At 33.5% G+C, this 19,977-nt stretch overlaps 1 protein-coding gene across 1 annotated transcript in view; it reads right to left on the bottom strand.

Annotated features, from left to right (window-relative positions):
- Nucleotides 1-670: 670 nt before the first annotated feature.
- The window catches only part of LOC109268649 (histone H4), a 46,483-nt gene continuing 27,176 nt past the window's right edge, over nucleotides 671-19,977 (bottom strand). The window contains exons 3-5 of the mRNA XM_053894974.1: nucleotides 10,444-10,584; nucleotides 2,956-3,047; nucleotides 671-701 (exon numbers count right to left, since the gene is read on the bottom strand). The gene's annotated coding sequence lies outside the window, so the exon portion shown is untranslated. The remainder of the gene's footprint in view (nucleotides 702-2,955; nucleotides 3,048-10,443; nucleotides 10,585-19,977) is intronic.

The raw sequence follows: 19,977 nt of genomic DNA, 5'->3' as shown, positions 1-19,977 counted from the left end.
GGTTCCGGTATCAATTTTGCAGGAAACCACCTGCCTTATGGATACAAATGGGATTATCTACATTCCTCACATTACTCGAGCTTAAGATACATGAAAAGGTAAATTTTATGGTTAAATAGAGTTGACATACCTAGCTTACATCTAGAGCTGGTACTACATATTTATTTTTTCATTCTAGAAAAAGTTACAGTATTTAATTATATGGTATCAACTGCTTGGATTTTTTTGGCCGAATTAATTAATTATTTCAATCAAATTACCAGTAAATCTTATGAAATGCTCATGTTAACTTCATTCTTTTTACCTCAAGGAAGGGTTCCCTTTTAGCACATTGAAACATCAACTTAAATACATTAAATGTTCATTTGAGAATAGCGTATCTGTTTCCATATACCTAGATGATACAGATATCTTTGTCTACAGTTGATTCTCCAAACTACAATGAGAGAAAAGAACTACTGCTGCATGGGCATAAACCGATATAAACACTTACTGAGTTATTTAGTTGTTATTTTTGAAGCTTAAAGTTTCGATCTTTACCTGGAATTTGTTTTGCCATTGTAAGCAGGTGAGTGTCCAGGCCGAACAACAGCTCCTTTTCTCTTCATGACCCATTCTTCTCAGTTGGTGGATGACACAATGGCCACAGCCCAAGGGGAACCCAGATCCGTGATCCACCAGGGTTCAGTCTCTTTTGGGGTCTGAATACAAGGGATTTTATCAAAGTCACTCATGAAAGATCCATCAATAGCTTGTCAGGATATATCAAAGGATCACAGAGATTGTTGGGTAGATGTTTCCCCCGAGATAGTATTGGACCTGAAATGCCAAAGTATAGCCAAAATGAGCTATACACCAAAAGAAAAGTGCAATGTACTGCTGGCAGAATGGGAAGTGACTTTTTTTTAAGGGGAAGTAATGGGGAAAAATATTTCCATTTCTTGAAAAGTTGATATATAAACTATACCTCATATCTATTGATCTGGCTAAAATGTACCATTGTTACTATTATGAATTCAAACTACCAGTCATCTCCTGATTCTCTACAAATGGCTTCATGCAAAAGAGAATTGATTCCCATGATTCATATTTAGATTCCAAGTTTTAAATTAATTCTGTTGTCAGAATATGGCTTGGGACGAATGGCAATTTTAATGGTTTTCTACATTGCTTCTGATTTTTCCTATTTATAGTATAAACAAGGGAAAGAAAGGTGATATTTTATGTGATCTTTATTTCTATTGCCTTCTTTACATATTTATTTTTCTGATCATTAACCACAGGTACTGTTATAGAAATGGACTTAACATTAAAGGTTATTTTAGTCAAAGAAAAGATTTATTACATTATAAAGGTATGTTCACTGAGTATTTTTAATCCTAAGATAATTTTGACTTCTAGGGATAAGAAATTAAATAGATAAAGAAAGACAATCACTAAATGAGAGGTTTAGATCTTGTTTGTAAAATGAAGTGTGGTCTTTGATGCAGAAGTACAAAATGAGTTAACTTAATTTTTTTTCTGATTTTACTAATTTTATATTAAAAGTTAACATATGAATTCATGGCTATTCAGTGCAGCATCTATGGATGAAAAAATAAAAATAAACTTTTACCCCTTCCTAAATACCACCCCTCTTCTCAAAGTAGAAATGACTAATAGTTAAATTCTTTCAGGTCTTTTTTATATTTATATTTAGGTATTTTTCTATTTACCCTTATTTCCACTTTCTACCCGTAATTCCCTTTCTAATTATGCCAAGAATTTTTTTTCCCTGAGGGAACAATACCATATTCAAAAACTTGGCAGTATATTTACTTAGCAAGCAGATGTATTAGATGGATGCTACCTTTGTATGTATCAATATTCAAGCTACTTAGACAAAGTAGGATAATTGTATACAATAAATTATTTTTAGTCAGTGGTATCTTAAATCATTTTGAAGTGTTCTAGTAAGTGAATTGATCTGCCAAAATAATGGATCAGTCTTTAACAAAATGTGTATAGTTAAAAAAGGAAAATAAAAATGGTGATGATAATAACTTGAAAAATGTTCCAAGTAAAGCCAAATAGTCAAGTTGAACATAAGTAAAATATCTTTTTTTTTTTTGCTCTTTATGGTTTATTTGCAGCAAAACATCTTCCCAGTCCCTCTAAACTTTGTTAACAATATGATTTATAGTTCTTTTGGTAATTAATTTATCAATTAGGTTTTGTTTTATAGTTTTTAAATAAGAAACATAAGCATAAAAAGTAAATATCTCATTGTTTGTTGGCATTTATTTAAGCAACATGAACTAAGGAAATAAACTAATACAGGGAATCTATGAGAAATTTTTCCCTTCACTCAAATATGAGAAGCCCTAGGTTCACATAATCTTTAACAAAAATAAATCGATAAGTGGAAAATATAAAACAAGAAAGAAAATACTGAATAAATAAGACAACAGAGGAAATGGACAGTGAAGAGAAATGAAACAATACTCTGAGGAAGATTATGAGGTCAGAGTCGCAGCATCGTTAGATATTTCAATTTCCATATTATTTAATATGAAGAATGTTGTCCTCCCTTCTGTATTTCATGATATAATGAAATAACTGAATAAAAATAATGAAATGTCATGGGGCGCCTGGGTGGCTCAATAGGTTAAGCGTCTGACTCTTGGTTTCAGCTCAGGTCATGATTTCATGGTTCATGAGTTCAAGCCCCCCTATCAGGCTCTGCACTGAAGGCATGGAGCCTGCTTGGGATTCTGTCTCCCTCTCTGTGTCCCTCCCTTGCTCACTATCTCTCTATCTCCCCAGAATAAATAAACTTAAAAAAATAAATGAAATGTCCTATTAATCAGGAAAATATATGTAACACCCACTGACCCATGTGGCTTTTGATATAGGCAAAACTGGGCATGGACCAAAGACTTGCATCTCACACAAAGTTGAGGATATGTTTCTTACCTGGAGTGTTGACAATCACATATCTTCCTCTCATTCTCCCACATCTAACAGATTCTAATTTTCCAGGTTCTACAGAGTTAATGATAGCATATCTGAAGAGAAAAAAAGTTAATTTCAGGCTTGATTTTGTTAGTGTGATCAAAGAAATCACATAAATTAAATTAGAAATCAATGAAGTGTCAATAAAATACTTTGAAATCAGATGTTCTATTCTTTCCTTATCAGGTAGTTGGAAAGCAATGACTGAATTCATAACAGTTATTGTGACTATTATGGCAATTTTACAGTCAGCATTGGTTTTCTGGCATTGATAGCTTCACTTTTCTCCAGCTACATTTTATAAATGATGTCCATTGTCTTCACTTCTTTGGTAAGTTATTTTACTACGAAAAAAAAATCACTGATACTTGTTACTTTGCAACATCTTTCTATACATACATAAATTATTTCTACAAAATGTCAGATGTTATTTTTAGCATGAATTTTTACAAAATAAACTCAATAATAAACATATAGTTTGTTCCAAATCCCCTAACAAACTTCCTTCTGCAGTTTGGGGGGATTGTATTAAATGTATAGAATAATCTATAATAATTTGTTTGTTTATAGTATCAGATATTTTTGAAAAAGATCAAGGTACATCATTTAAAGTATTCAAATCATTCAAGTATTTGAGAGGTCCTAGGTTGGTATAGTTTTGAGTTGATGTCCCTCCATAAATTTAATTTAAAAATATCCATGTTCAATATATTTTGTATTAATTTTCTCCCAAGTATTAAAATTATTTGTTGCTGTTGAAAATGGGATTTTTTCTCTTATTTATGCTTTCATTATATGTCCCAATTGATTATTATTTATATCCAACAACATATTACTTATTGTATTTTAATTTTTAACAAGTCAGAATATTGAATGATCTTATTTTTCCTAGTTGTTTTTAACTTGATTCCTTTGGTTTTGTAGATTTACAATGACATAATCTGAAAAGTTACTTTGCCTTCTTCCTTGCAGAATTTTATGTCTCTAATTCATATCACCTGGCTAATTGCATAGACTAGTAATTTCAGACACTGTTAAGTAACAATTGGTGATTTAAGTAACATGTATTTTGTTTTAGTTTTCTTCCCAGTATTTAAACTTCAGACAAAGAGACAATTTTTAAAGCAGCTAGAGAAAAGAATTCTCACATACAAGGGAAATGCCATAGGGCTTTTCAGTGGATTTCTCAGCAGAAATCTTTCAGGCCAGGAAAGAGTGGGATGATATAATCAAAGTGCTGAAAGATAAAACCTGCCAAACAAGAATAGTTTACATAGCAAAGTTGTCCTTCAAAAATGAAGGAGAGATAAAGACTCTTGAGATACACACAAAATTTATGATCACTAGACCAGCCTTACAAGAAATACTGAAAGCAGTCCTTAAAGCTGAAATATAAAATACATTGGTAAAGGTAAGTATAACATTAAATTTAGAATATTTTAATACTGTAATATAATAGTATGTTAATCACTTAACTTTAGTATGAAGATCAAAAAACAAAAGTATTAAAAATAACTATAGCTACAATAATTTGTTAATGGACACACAATATAAAATAATGTAAGTTGTGGGCACTTGGGTGGTTCAGTCAGCTAAGTGTCCGACTTTGGCTCAGGTCATGATCTCACAGTTTGTGGGTTCGAGCCCCATGTCAGGCTCTGTGATGACAGCTGGGAGCCTGGAGCCTGCTTCTGATTCTGTGTCTCCCTCTCCACCCCTCCCCTGCTCACACTCTGTCTCTCTCTGTGTCTCAAAAATAAATAAATATAAAAAAAATTAAAGAAATATACGTTGTGACAACAAAAACAAAAAATATGCAGGGAGAAGTAAAAGAGAATAATTTTTGTAAGTAATCAAAGTTACATCATTATTTGCTTAAAATAGACTATTATACCTATGTTATGTTATGATGTTAAAATGATATGTAAACCCTATGAATCACAAAGCAAAAACCTACAGTAGGTACAAAAGATAAAGAGAAGGTAATCAAAGCATATTGCTATAGAAAATCATCAATTCACAAAGAATGACAAGAAGAGAAGAAAACGAAACAAAGGAACTGGAAAACTAATAAGATGTCACTAGTAAGTCCTTACAAATTGATAATTACTTTAAATGTAAATGAATTGGTTTCTCTAATCCAAAGAGTGGCTAAAAAGATTACAATGACAAAAAAAAAAGGCCAACTATATTCTGCCTATAAGAGACTCACTTCAGCTTTAAAAACACACAGACTCAAAGTGAAGGGATGGAAAAAATATTCCATATAAATATTCCAAATAAAAGAGAAAAGAGATAGCTATACTTCTCTTAGACCAAATAGACTTTAGGTCAAAAACTCAAACAAGAGAAAAAGGTCACTGTATAATGATAAAGGGGTCAATTCACAAGGGGACTTGACAACTGTAAACACATATGCATACAACATTGGAACACCTAAATATATTAAGAAAATGCCAACAGATTGGCAAATGCCAACAGCAGATTTGAAGGGAGAAGTAGCCAACAATACAGTAATAGTAGGGGACTTCAATACCCCACCTTCAATAATGAACAGATCATCCAGGAAGAAAATCAATAAGGAGACACTGGACTTGAACTATACTTTAGACCAAATGAATCTAACGGATAAATATAGAAGATTCCATCCAACAGCATTCTCCAGGACAGATGATGTTATGTCAGAAAACAGGTCATAGCAAATTTAAAGATTCAAGTCATTCCAAGTATCTTCTCCAACCGCAATACTATGGAACTAGAAATAAATAACAGAAAGAAAACTGGAAAACTCATAAATATGTGTAAGTTGCTCATTCCTAAGCAACCTATGGGCCAAAGAAGAAATCAAAAGGAAAATCATAAATATTTTGAATCAAATGAAAGTGGAAACACAAATGAAAGTGGAAATACCAAAACTTATAGATACAGCAAAAGCTGATCGAAGGGTGAAGTTTATAGCAATAAATGCCTATTTTTAAAAAAGAAAGATCTCAAATCAACAAACTATCTTTACACCTCTAGAAACTAGGAAAAGAAAAAGAAACTAAACCCAAATTTAGCAGAAGGAAGGGAATAACAAAGATTAAAAAATAGAAAAGATCATTGAAAGTAAGAGTTGGTTTTTGGAAAAGAAAAATAGAATTGACAATTTTAGCTAGGCTAAATAAGAAAAAAAATGAAGTAAAATTAGAGAGAGGAGGTATTACAACTGATACTGCAGAAATACAAAAGATTGTAAGAGACCATTATGAACATTATACACCAACAGATTGGATAACCTTGAAGAAAAGGATAAATTACTAGAAACATACAACCTAGCAAGACTGAATCAGGAAGAAATAGAAAATCTGAACAGACCAAGAGCAAGTAAGGAGATTAAATCAGTAGCCATAAACCTCCCAAGAAAGAAAAGCCCCGGATCAGATGATTTCACTGGTGAATTCTAAGAAACATGTGAAGTACTAATACCAATCGTCACACTCTTCCAGAAAATCGAAGAGGAGGGAACACTCCCAGACTCACAAAGCCAGCATTACCCTGACACCAAAGCCAGATAAGGGCAATACAAGAAAAGAAAACTGAAGGCTAATATTCCTGGTGAATCCAGAGGCAAAAATTTTCAACAAAATACTAACAAACCAACAGTACATTAAATGAATCATACACCATGATCGAGTGAGATTTATCCCTCGCATGAAAGTATGGTTCAATACATGCAAATCAATAAATATAATATACCACATTAATAGAATGAAAAATAAAAAGTCACCTTAGGATCATCTCAACAGATGCAGAAAAAGCATTTGACAAAATTCAACATCTTTTCATGGTTAAAACTCTCAACAAATTTGATATAAACAGACCGCAACATGATAAAGGCCATATACGACAAGCTTATGGCTAACATTATACCATGGTGAAAGCTGAAAGCTCTTCTTCTAAGATCAGGAACAAGACAAGGGTGCCCACTTTCACCAATTTTATTCAACATAGTACTGGAATTTCTAGCTAGAGCAATTAGGTAAGAAACAGGAATAAAAGGCATCCAAACTGGAAAGGAAACAAAGTAATATTCTTTCAGTTTGCAGATGATATGATCTTATATAAAGAAAACTCCTAAAGTCTCCACCAAAAAACTGTTAGAACTAATAAACAAATTCAGGAAAGTTGCAGGACACAAAATCAACATACAAAAACCAGTTGCATGTCCGTGCACTAACAACAAACTATCTGCAAAGGATATAAAGAATAAAAAAAAAAAAAGGATATAAAGAATATAATCCTATTTATAGTGGCATCAAAAACAATAAAATACTTAGGAATAAATTTAATCAAGGAAGCAAAAGATCTATACCCTTAAAACTATAAAACACTGATGAAAGAAATTAAAAAATGATGCAAATGGAAAGATATCGTTTTGTTGGATCAAAAGAATTAATATTGTTAAAATATGCATTCTACCCCAAATCTTCTATAGATTCAATGCAATCAAAATTCCAATGGCACTTTTTCACAGACATAGAAAAAAAAAATATATATATATATATCCCAAAATTTGTATAGAACAACAAAAGACCTCAAATAGCAAAAGCAGGAGGTATCACACTTCCTGATTTCAAACTATATTACAAAGCTATAGTAATCCAAACAGTATGGTACTGGAATAAAAACCAATGCATTGGCCAAACAAACAGAACTAAGAGCACAGATTTGATGCATGTATCATCAACCAATATTTGAAAAGGGAATCAAGAATACTTGATGGAGAAAGATTAGTCTCTTCAATAAATGGTGCTGGGAAAACTGGATATTCACAGGAAAAATAATGAACTTGACCCCTATCTCGCACCACACACAAAAATTAAGATGGATTAAAGACTTTAATGTAAGACCTGATAATGTAAAACTTTTAGAATAAAACAGAGAGAAAAGGCTCCTTGACATTGGTCTTGGCAATGATTTTTGGATGTGACACCAAAACCACAAGTGACAAAAGCAAAATAAACATCAAACTACAAAGCTTCTGCACAGAAAAAAATAAAATAAAGTCAGTCAATCAAGAAAGAAAATGAAAAGGCCATCTATAGAATGAAAATATTTACAAAAAAGTTATCTGATAAGGGACTGGTATCCAAAATACATAAAGAACTCTTACAGCTTAATAGCAAAAAAATAAAACCCCAAATAATCCATTTATAAAACAGGGGGGGAACCTGAAAAGACATTTTTCTAAAGAAGATATCCAAATGTCTAACAGGTACATGAGAAGATGTTGAACATCACTAACCATCAGGGAAATGAAGATCAAAACCATAATGAGATACCACCTTATGCCTGTTAGAATGGCTAGTATCAAAAAAACAAGAGATAACAAGGGTTGGCGAGGATGTGGAGAAAAGGGCATACTTGTGCTCTGTTGGTTGGAATATAAATTGGGGAAGCCACATAGAAAACAGCATGGAAGTTCTTTAAAATATTCAAAATAGAATTACCATATTATTGTGACTTTATTAAATTGATGTCTGTTAAGTACAGCCCTGGGATGTCAGATGGTGAGCTATGGTTCCACAAAAACCACAGAGAATTAAAACAGAATACTACTCACAGGTTTCAGGGAAAACACAGCATGCCTCGAGGGGCCACATGGGAAGTCAAGGCCTGGTGTAGGCAGAGAGTGGCAGAACCTAGGGCACTTGCTTACAGAAAGATCCTGGTCTAAGGCCAGATTGGTCGATTCAAACCACAAGAGTAGGGTTTTGGTTAGCTTTGCAGGGGTTTTATCTAAGGAGCACATAAAGGAAAGGCCCCAGGAAGAGGAGAGATTTTTATCACAAGGCCATTGAGGAAAGTCACCATAGGAACTTACATTTACTTACGACTGCCCGCTGCTATCTGAGGCAGAAACTTGCATGAGGAACTAATGTCAGTTTAAGGCCTCTGCAGTCTGCCTGGCCAAACAAGATGGATGCCCAGGCAGCAATATTACGGAGTAGACTAGCTAACCTCTTGATATATGTAATTCAGCAATCCTATTTCTGGGTATGCATCCAAAGAACATGAAATCACTATCTCAAAGAAACATCTACACTCCCATGTTCACTGTAGCATTATTCACAATACCCAAAACATGGAAACAACCTAAGCTGCCACTGATGAATGAATGGGTAAGGAAAATACCTACAATGGAATATTATTCAGCCATAAAAACAAGGAAATCCTGCTATTTGTGACACATGGATGGATACCGAGGAAATGATGCAGAAGGAAATAAGTCAGGGAGAGAAAGACAAATACTGTTTCACCTCATTTATATGTAGAACCTAAAAAAGCCAAACTCATAACAATACAGAGTAGAATGGAGGTTGCCAAAGGCTGGGTGTCAGAGAAATGGGGAGATGTTGGTCAAAGGGTATAATCTTCTAGTTTTAGATGATAAGATCTGGGGATCTAGTGCACAGCATGATTACAGTTCTCGATACTGTATTATAGACTTGAAAGTTGCTAAGAGAATATAACTTAAATGTTCTCACTATTTTAAAAAAAGGTAATTATGAGAGGTGATGGATGTATTAAGTAATTTTTTGTGGTAATCATTTTATTTATTTTGTTTTATTTTTAAATGTTTTATTTATTTTTGAGAGACAGAGAGAAAGAGAGAGAGAGAGAAAGAGAGTGAGAGAATGTGAATGGGGGAAGGGCAGAGAGAGACAGGGATGGAGGATCCAAAATGGGTTCAGTGCTGAGCGGACAGCCTGATGGGGGGCTCGAACTCACGAACTGTGAGATCATGACCTGAGCCAAAGTTGGATGCTTAGCCAAACTGAGCCACCCAGGTGCCCCTTTGTGGTAATCATTTTACAATGTATACATGTACCAAATAATCACACTGTACATGTTAAACTTACATAGTGTTACAGTTCGGTTCTATCTCAATAAATCTTGGTTAACAAAAATCTATTAAAAGTAGCTGATTTGTGATGAGCTACCAAGAGATCTGGGTGGAAGGGCCACTTACTATATCTTTTTATAAAAAAAATTTTTTAACATGATCATGTATGAAATTTTCCAAACAAAAAACATTACATAAACATAGTAGGCAAAATAATATTTTATATATGAGTGACGGAAAAGATGCTTTAACTCAACCAGTGACTACAATATTAAAGAAGAAAGTAGCATTTAAACATATGAGTTGAAAGATTCTACTATTGCTTACTTTAAAAATAAAGTTTAACAAAAAAAATTTTCATTAGGTCAGTGACCCTCCAAAATATTGATTCAATCATTTTTGAAAAATAAGTTTCCTTAAATACCTAAGATTTAACTTCTCCCAGTTACCAGGTGAGTCTCCAATCAGTCATGGCTTTATTAGTCTCCTCCTGACAGCAGTCCCTTAGGTTGATAATCACACTGTTTCCTGTCTCTGTAGATCCCAGATCTACCACCTACCAGGGGTCAGCCTCCAGTCACTTGAATATAGGAGCCCTTGTCAAAGTTACTTGCTGGAGACCCATCCACTGCTTTCTTGGGTTCCCAAAGATCTTGTGGTGCTGGACTGAGTGGCTGGCTTCCATTTCGATAGGACTGAATCTGAGAAAAAGACAAGCAATGTGAGAATACCATCTAGTTGTATCATGAACTCATTATTCTTATGCAACCCAGTGTTGATGCCAATACACTCTGATATATACCATGAATAACAGGCAAAATAGTTACTTGGACCCAACAGATTCTCACTGAGCTCCCTGAATATGGGAGCCATCTATCTTCCTACTTTATTTTCTCTTTCGCAGAGAACCAATCAAGGGGACAAATGAAACACCCTGCTGTAGTTCATTACTCTTAGGCACTTCAGCCCCGTATGTGGAACAAAGTTTCCAAATTTTTTAAAGATCAGGCCAAATATAATGTTTTGTAGGTTTAAGAGACTTCTAAATGGATGTGAAGTTCAAAAAGGGAGAAATAAAAGAGGAGGAATATAGTGGCCACAAAAATATAGCAGTATATACAAAATAACACATTTTACAAAATAAAGTTCAAATGATATTGTGTTGAATCTCAATTGTTTTGAAAAATAATGAAATTGAAAATGTTTCAGAGGAAGAAAGCATAGAAACCAATAGAACTTTCTTCTCCATTGGGAAGAAACTGGGGATCTTCAGATCTGGGAGTCAAAAAGCTTCCAGTACCTTCTTCTACTAGCCCTGGCCCAATGACTTGCACTTCACAAAAAGTCAAAAGCTTTCCTTTCCCCTGAATGGTCAGAGTTACATGTTGCTCACTCATTCCCCTAGAGGTGAGACATTGTTCTCTCAGGACTGAGGCAAAAATGGTCATACCTGAAAGGAAAATCGTATTATCTTCATCCATAATGGCTATGACCACATTTTGATTTAGGCTTCTGGATTTGTGTGAAATAATGATTGTCTTCTCTTGCTTCTCTCAATATCTTTCTTAATTTGTTTCAATTCATGGGCAACAGAGAAACTATTCAGACTTGCTATCAATAATATGAATCAATTCAATAGGCTGTCTTCAAATATAATTATTGATTTGTCTTTCACAGAGGCCCTCAGTCTATCACAGATTTTTCCAAGATGGGTATGCTCATTGCTGATATTCTTTCTTGCTTCCAAAACTGTAAATCCTCTGCTGTACAAAGCTACACTCATAATCACAAACAAGATGCTTTCACTATTTTCTGCCTTATTTATGATTTTCTAAAATGATACCTACCATTCATCTAACTCTTGAACTTTCAGTTGTTTCAACATCAATTACATATTTTTATGCCTCCTAAGCTGCCAGTTTCAGAAAAAAGTGGCTAGCTACTTTCTTCCGAGTATACTTTGGACTTAGTGCTATTGTAATTCTTATATATACTGTATGTAGGTGTATATGTGTGTGTGTGTGTGTGTGTGTGTGTGTGTGTAGAGTATAGTATAGTATTTCCATACTTGCACATTGTTAATTACACCCAAATGCTAAATCATGTCTTTTGAGGAAATTACTAATATTGGTTTGAATGGAAGGGAAAGTTACAAAACAGGATTTAAATGTAACAAAAATATGAGTAAATTATAATTACTGGAAACACTCAAAATTCATGTAATTTCATAAGAAAACCATAAATCTTTTTCTACTTAAGATATATCTTAAGAATGAAGTTGAAGTCCAAACCTGAAATTTTAGGTACCATTTGGTACCAAATTCTTCGACTAGAATTCATGGCTCCATTGAGTGCCTCATGATAGTAGTCCCTTAAGGTGGTAATCATCACCACCTCCAGTTTTTGTGGATCCCAGATCCACCTGGAGTCCATCTTCTATAGTGATTAAAAACAGTTCTTGACAAAATCAGTTTCTGGAGACCCATCCACTGCTTTCTTAGGGGGATCCCAAGGGACTGTTGGTGCTGACCTGGGTGGCTGATTTCAATTTTGAAAGAACTGGGTGTGGGAAGAAGAGACATGGAATGTCATCCTATAGGATGTAGCACGAATTTGGTACAATTGCATAATCAAGAGTTCACTCTATCACAGTCTAACACATCCCATGAAAACCGGGGAGATGTTAAACCTAGCCCATCCTGTTCTTATTTGATTTATTTAAAGTGAAACCATTCCGCCATTTCTACATCTTAATCTCATTCAAAACAAATTTCTACAATATATTCCCATTCAATTCTAAATTTTAAAAAACATAAAATTTAATGTTCTGAACACTTATGCCCCATGTTCTTGTGTAACAAAAAAAGCACAGCTGAGTGAAGGTCAAACGCATACTCTCGAAATAGAAGCCTACATAAAATAATTCCCTACAATATCAAATTCAAATCAAACCTCCTAAATAGCATTGTGGTAAACCTCAATTGCTTCAGAGACTGGAATAAGCCGAAAATATTTACAGACACACACAGAGGCATACTGACCAAAGTAATTTCCTTGTTCTTCAGGGCTCCCTGAGGGGAAAGAAATGGCATTCTCAGAACTGAGTTCCAAAGGGCTTCCAGCATATTCTGCTGTCCTGTGACCCATTGGTTGTTTTGCACTTCACAAAACAACAGAAGCCCTGTTCTCCCGTTAATGATCACATTCACATATCCTCCTTTCTTTCCTCCACAGTTGAAAGCCTCTGTTTCCCCAGGGCTCAGGAAAGAAATGGTTGACACCTGAACATAAAACTGCATTGTCACCATGGATAATTCTTTAATGATTATTTTGGCCTGGATTATTTGTTTATGCTCTTTGACAATGTTAATTAATAATTGTGTTTCCTCTGCCATTTCAAATATTATTTTTTTATTTTATTTCAATTTACTCATTAGGCACACAGAAGTATTCCCAGACCATCTGTCAAAAATATGGTTCAATTCAGAACACTCTTTTTTAAATTTTTAATTTTTTTCTTTTTTTAAGTGTTTATTTATTTTGAGAGGGGGCTAGGGGCAGAAGGAGAGAGAGAGGAATCCCAAGCAAGGTTCCATGCTCAGTGTGGATCCTGACGAGGGACTCAATCCCACAATCCTGGGATTATGATCTGAGTTGAAATAAGGAGTCAGTCACTCAACCAGTTGAGCCACCCAGGCACCCCCAGAACACTCTTTTAAAATAGTTATTGGTTGTATTTTTCCAGCAAGTTCATGGGCTGTCAAGTATTTTGAAGAAAATTCTATTCATCCCTAATCCTTTTTTCCCTTATTTATAGATTTATAAAGACTTCACTGCAAAAGAACCAATTCATAGTCAAATAATTACTTAGAAACTTTCTGCACTTTTAATCTTGTTTACAAGTTTCCAGACTGCATAACCATTACTCATTTAGTCCTTGAAAGTTTAATCTTCTTTCAAGCCAAGCACACATTTTTTAACTTCTCTGAAAAAGTCAGTAACTGATATTATCAGACACAGTTGTTGCCAAATCTTTCTGCTGTATACCACTATGACAGTTCTCATGTTTTTTATATTCTTTAATTTTTTACACATTAGCTTTTTGTCATTAACTGAAATCTAGAGAAAAGAATGCTTTATTCAGCTTTATAGCCTCTGTTACTAGGACAGTCTCTTAAATACAAGAGTTCAATAATATTTTAGAGAAAGTACCTATATTAGTAAAATAAAACATATAGGAACTGATTTTAAATGTAACTTGATGAAATTTATTTCTATGAATACTCTAAAATTTGTATTTGTTTTTATTTTTGCAAAGCCCATAAATGTTTAAGTTCCCTGTTTTAAGATGAATTTCAAGAATAAAATCTTATCTATTGCTAAGATTTTCCTTCCCTTTGGTAGGTGCTCTCCAATCAGATTCACAGCTTCCCTTGATCTCCTCATGAGAGCAATTTCTTCATTTGAAAATCACCATCATTTGCATTGTCTTTGTGGATCCCAGATCTCCCATCTACCAGTGTCAATCTCTCACCATGTTTGAGTACGAGAACCTTTGTCAGAGTAATTTTCTAGAGACCTATCCATTGACTTCTCAGGGGACCCCAAGAGATTCTCAGTCCTAGACTGGTAACTGGTTTGATTTTGATGGAATTGGACGTAAGCATATAAAAGATGATGCAAACAAATTTCAGTTAAAATGCAGACTTCATGTCTATACATGAAATGTAATCAATGAATGACTCTGGTCACTACATACAGTTATGACACCAAATTTGATACTCTGGAAACTGTGTCAAGAGTTGAAGAGTGAGAGATATTTTTGTTTGCAGGGGAAAGACTGAGAGATAAACTGATAGCTCTATCCAAATAGGTTTAGGGTATTTCTTTCATTGAAAGTCAGTGCGACAGAATTAGAATTAGAAGAAATGTTTTCAACATACAAATGTGAAAATTTAGGTCACCACAGAGAAAAACTTATATTTTTAATCATGAGCTCTAGCCCATAAAGACATATTATGCCTCAAAACATTGCATATTTACCTTATCTATAAATATTCAGATAGAAGCTAGTGGCTATTTCTTGGAGATAGGGAGAAAATATCACTACATTACAAAATCTGCTAAACTAGAAAAACTGTAAGTATCCATATAACTTTAAAATTTGAAGATTTTTGCAAATTCAATTTTATGTTTTATTTCAATCTTTAAATTTTAAATTGGTGTCAGTTTCTTGGAAGGTCAGTCATATTATAACTATGAAATCATTGTGTTGATTGATTTTTCATGTGAATTGACTATGTTTTTTAATATGTAATTTTTTTAAAATACAAAAAAATCCTTCGTAAATGAAGTTTTGAAAACCTTGAGATTCATAGACACTATCTTGCTATTTAAAAGTGCATTAATAGGGCACCTGGGTCGCTCAGTCGGTTAAGCAACCGACTCTTGACTTCGGCTCAGGTCATGATCTCATGGTTCGTGAGTTCAGGCCCCTGCATCAAGCCCTGTGCTGACAGTGTGGAGCCTGCTTGGGATTTTGTCTCCTCTCTCTGCCCCTCACCCGTTTGCTCTCTATCTCTCTCTCAAATAAAAATAAAAACTTAAAAAAAAAAAAGTAGATTAATAAATCTTCAAATCATTTAACAAAAAAAAAAATTAGAGAATTCTTTGATGAGATATATTTTCAAAGCTTGGTATCTACCAAACAATACCAGATTCATTGTAAACCTTTGGTGCGAACACAGATCTGCCTCTTCACTATTTAACAGAATATAAGCCTATAATCAGTAAAGACTAGAGTTGAGAACTCATCAGTAGGCCTGTGAACTGTTTAGATATTGAGACAATTACATATTCCATGTACAAGGTTATGGTTTTTAATCTTGAAATCCAACTGCCTAGTTCAATTCTTGGCTGTACTACATAAGACTTTAGTGGGGATTAAATAAATTAAGATTTGTAAAGTACTAAGAACAGTGTCTTGCACATAATAAATATCATATTAAGTAGTTTTGCTTTTTTTTTTTTTTTTTTTTGAAATACAATTAGGAGCTCCTGGGTGGCTCAGTTGGTTGAGCATCTGACTTTGGCTCAGGTCATGATCTCAAGGCTTGTGAATTTGAGCCTCGCATGGGGCTCGATGCTGTCAGCACAGAGCCTACTTCAGATTTTCTGCATCGCTCTCTGCTTCGTCCCCACTTGTGCTCTCTCTCTCAAAAATAAATCTTTTAAAAAAATACAATTAAAAAATAAAACTTCCTGTTTGATACTAATAGAAAACTTGTCAGCAGAAATTTTTAATGGAAATGGGGTCAGAGCAATTTTTGGGTTCATTTAGATCATATTTCACACTATCTTTATTTCACTCTATTAATTAAGAACAGTTAAATAGGGGATCTGAGTGAAAGGCAGCTACCAACTGGATGAGCAAGATGCGTAGATGTTTCTACCTGAATCAAAGGGTTAATTCTATCAAGCAATCTGTATGGTCCCCAAAATAACTATGTTATTTCTTTACAGAAAATTATATGGACTAGGTCTTTAAAGACTGAATCACAGAAACTATTAAAACTCCTCAAATTAATTAGAATCTCCACACTTTACCATTCACTGGGCCAAAAATAAATTCTTTCCTCTTAAAACTGCAGTTAGCATCTATCTAGTAGAGACAAACTGTTGGAAGAAAATATACTTAATGTCATAATCAACAGCAACATATTTTAAAATATTTTAACTATAATTTTTAAAGGTGGTTTATGGCTCATTATTTATGCTTATTGTAGAAAATTGGAAAATATAGGAAAAGTATAAAGAAGAAGTAAAAATTTCGACCTAATGCTACTCCTCAGAAAAAATAAACTTTAACATTCACTGGATTTTTATGTAACTTTTTTCCTATGCTTATTTTTATGATTTCACTTGAAATCATACTATGTGCCCAATTTTCCATATGGCCTTTTTAATCTGAAACTATAATTATCTGGTTATTAATAATAATGATAAAAATTTCATAACTATTAAACTATTGCAGTTTATTCTATGAAGCACTATAATTTATTTATCATTTTCCTTAATGTAGTATTTAGATGGTCTTTTTTTTTTCTTTTTAAAATACTGCTGCAGAAAAATTATAACATGTGGAGAAAAGCTTCTACCTGTATTTTGGATCCTTTCCCTACAGCCGATCCCCAAAACTAGAATATTTAAGGCTTGTGATGTTCATTACAAATTTTAGTTGTGACTCAGTTAAATAGATTTCCTGTCATATGATTAATATTTCATGTGATCTAACTAATAATTAGAACCTTAAAATACAGCTAATAGTTTTTATTATGTGATTTCTGCTTTGACATGTGAATTCTGTCTTCTTTATACTTAAGGAATCAGCTTCTCAGGTTGGAAGGAGATATGTTCACAAGTCTAATCAGACTTAATATCTGTTATTAAATTATTTAGAGGAATCAGATTTAATATTTCCACAAATTTCTATTAATTATCCAAAGAAACCTAAAAGAGGAAGACTAAATCATGGCAGGATATGAAGAGAGAAAGTGGAATGGATGATTTGGGCTCCCAATGTCTTCATTTAAATATATTTGGATAGATTATGATACTGATAAAGAAGTCAATAATAATAAAGATAACGGGAGGATAAACAGCATCACCTTTACCCTGACATTCATAATCAACAAAGCATTTCCTAAAAGAGCTCTGTGCTCTCTCAACTGCAGTAACCAGCTTGGGCTCTGATTATATGAATAATTATATGCATGATTGCATGTACTTTGGACCTTAAATGGTATTTATGGAAGATTTCATATTCAACAAAAATGGGAAATGAGAAGAGTAATAAATTTTGATCATAAAAATGCAACAATCTGGCTTCTGTTAAATCAGTGTGAAATAAGAGGATTCGCTGATGAGATGGTGACAGCTGTCACCATCCATTGCTAAGTGACCAATAAAAGCTTTAGAAATGTGCTTCATTCTCATCACAGATCCTTCCTCTGAAAGAAGAGCAAGACCTTGATGTGAAATCTACTGGTGAGACAACTACTTAACGATTTTCATTAGTTTCTATTTAAATTAGCAGAAGAGTGGACATCTCTAAAGTGGTCAAACCTACAATCTGTTTGGAGCAGAAATCAAAACTTCTGACTAGAAGTTTAAAAAAAGGTAAAGGGAAAAACAAATTCCTCAAGAATTCAACAAATTGAGGAGGGAATTAAAATATTTATGAAACATGATTCATTTTAAAAATCAGAAGTACAGATGTTGTGTGAGGGTACAAACTTGGAATGAGTATTTACAAGCCCTAGAGGTCTAAGGCACAGTATAGTGAATGTGGACAATATTGTATTATAATCATCAAACTTGCTAAGAGACTGGTACTTAAGTACTCCAACCACTAAAAAAAGGATAATATGCAACATAATTGAGGTGCTAACTGCATTAACATGTGCCTTAAATTACACAATATGTCAAATATATTTGTATAAAGTGGCATTTTTGAAAAAAGAAAAGAAAATGAAGAGTAATAATTCCATTAGTAGAGGAAGAAAGCAAGCGGTAGAGGGAGAAAGAATATAGAAGTGGTATAAGGAAGAAGATTCTTTGCCAGCCCCCTATCCAAGAGGATAAGATTCAAACCCCATCCTTTGGAAATGAATTTTGCCGCTGACTTGAAAATGTTGCTTAACGAATTCCTAAAATTACAAGTGAAAACAACACTTCTATGTGAAACATACTGTGGTAAAGTCTTTTTGACAACAGCTAACATTTGAATCACAAGTAATGTCAAGCTGCTCTATAAACTTTACATGTTGTCAAAGGTAAACACAAGAAGATTGCAACAGATATATGTTTTCGAACTAAAATTACGGTTCTAAATAGCGTTTTTTTTTTCCTGATCTCGATGTAAATGCGAAGGAAATTTCCATATTTCAAACTCCATTTAATCATGCAATTGAGGAGTGTCCACCTTTACTTCAACTGGAAGTGATTAATGGGCAATGCAGTGATATGCTGAAAGGCAAAAGATGCCATCCAAATGATGAGTGTGCTCAACTAAAATCATATGCTTGTGAGTTAATACCTGTATTTGGTGTATCTATGTGAAAAGTAAATTCTCAAAATTGAAATATATAAAATTTTAAAACACACTAGCCTTAACAGATGAACATTCACAATTAACTTTGATGAGAATATTGACTTTGAACCCCAAATAAGCAAAAGGTTATCTCCCTTGTTCCAAAATTCCATTCTTCTCCTAAGTAGCATACACTATCAAAATATTTTAATCCATTGTTATTATATTATCTTTTGAGTTTCATCAATAAAAAATTGTGGAAATTTATTTTTTCTTTTTATATGAATATTTACATAATATCCTTGATTTTTATTCTTATTCACCCTTCATATCCTGAAATAGGTACTATCTGGACCTTCCCAAAAGTTTGTCAATCCCTAATATAAATTATAGTCATACTGTCATTATAGTGTAATTCTCTTATCAAGTATACGCATTGGGGTGCCTGGCTGGTTCAGCCAGTAGAGCATATGACTCTTGATCTCAGGGTTTTGAGTTCAAGCCCCATGTTGGGTGTGGAGCCTAGTTAAAAAAAAAAAAAAAGTATGTGCATTGATTCTAGTATTAAACATGAACATATTGCTAATCTAGTCATTGTCAAGAGATTGATAATTTCTAGTGATTATTCTTCTATGTTCCTTGTATTTCTATGAATATTTTATGCAGAGACCAGGAGTTATACCTATAGCTATTTAAACCTTTATTTAGTAAATATTTGCTATTTTATTATTTTATTTTTATTTTTTAAGAGTATACAACTCTTTTAATGTTTATTTTTGAGAGAAAGAGATAGAGTGCAAGCAGAGAGAGAGTGGGAGACCAGAATCTGAAACAGGCTCCAGGTTCTAAACTGTCAGCACAGAGCCCAACGTGGGGCTTGAACTCTGGAACCACGAGACCTCAGTCTGAGCTTAGGTTGGATGCTTAACCGACTGAGCCACCCAGGTGCCACAATATTTATTATTTTAAATAATGATATAATTAAATTATTTTTCCTGCCAAA

Source organism: Panthera pardus, unplaced genomic scaffold, assembly GCF_024362965.1.
Source record: "Panthera pardus isolate Hobbes unplaced genomic scaffold, ASM2436296v1 HiC_scaffold_6, whole genome shotgun sequence".
Classification (NCBI taxonomy): domain Eukaryota; kingdom Metazoa; phylum Chordata; class Mammalia; order Carnivora; family Felidae; genus Panthera; species Panthera pardus.
This window is presented reverse-complemented; position numbering and strand designations above follow the sequence as displayed.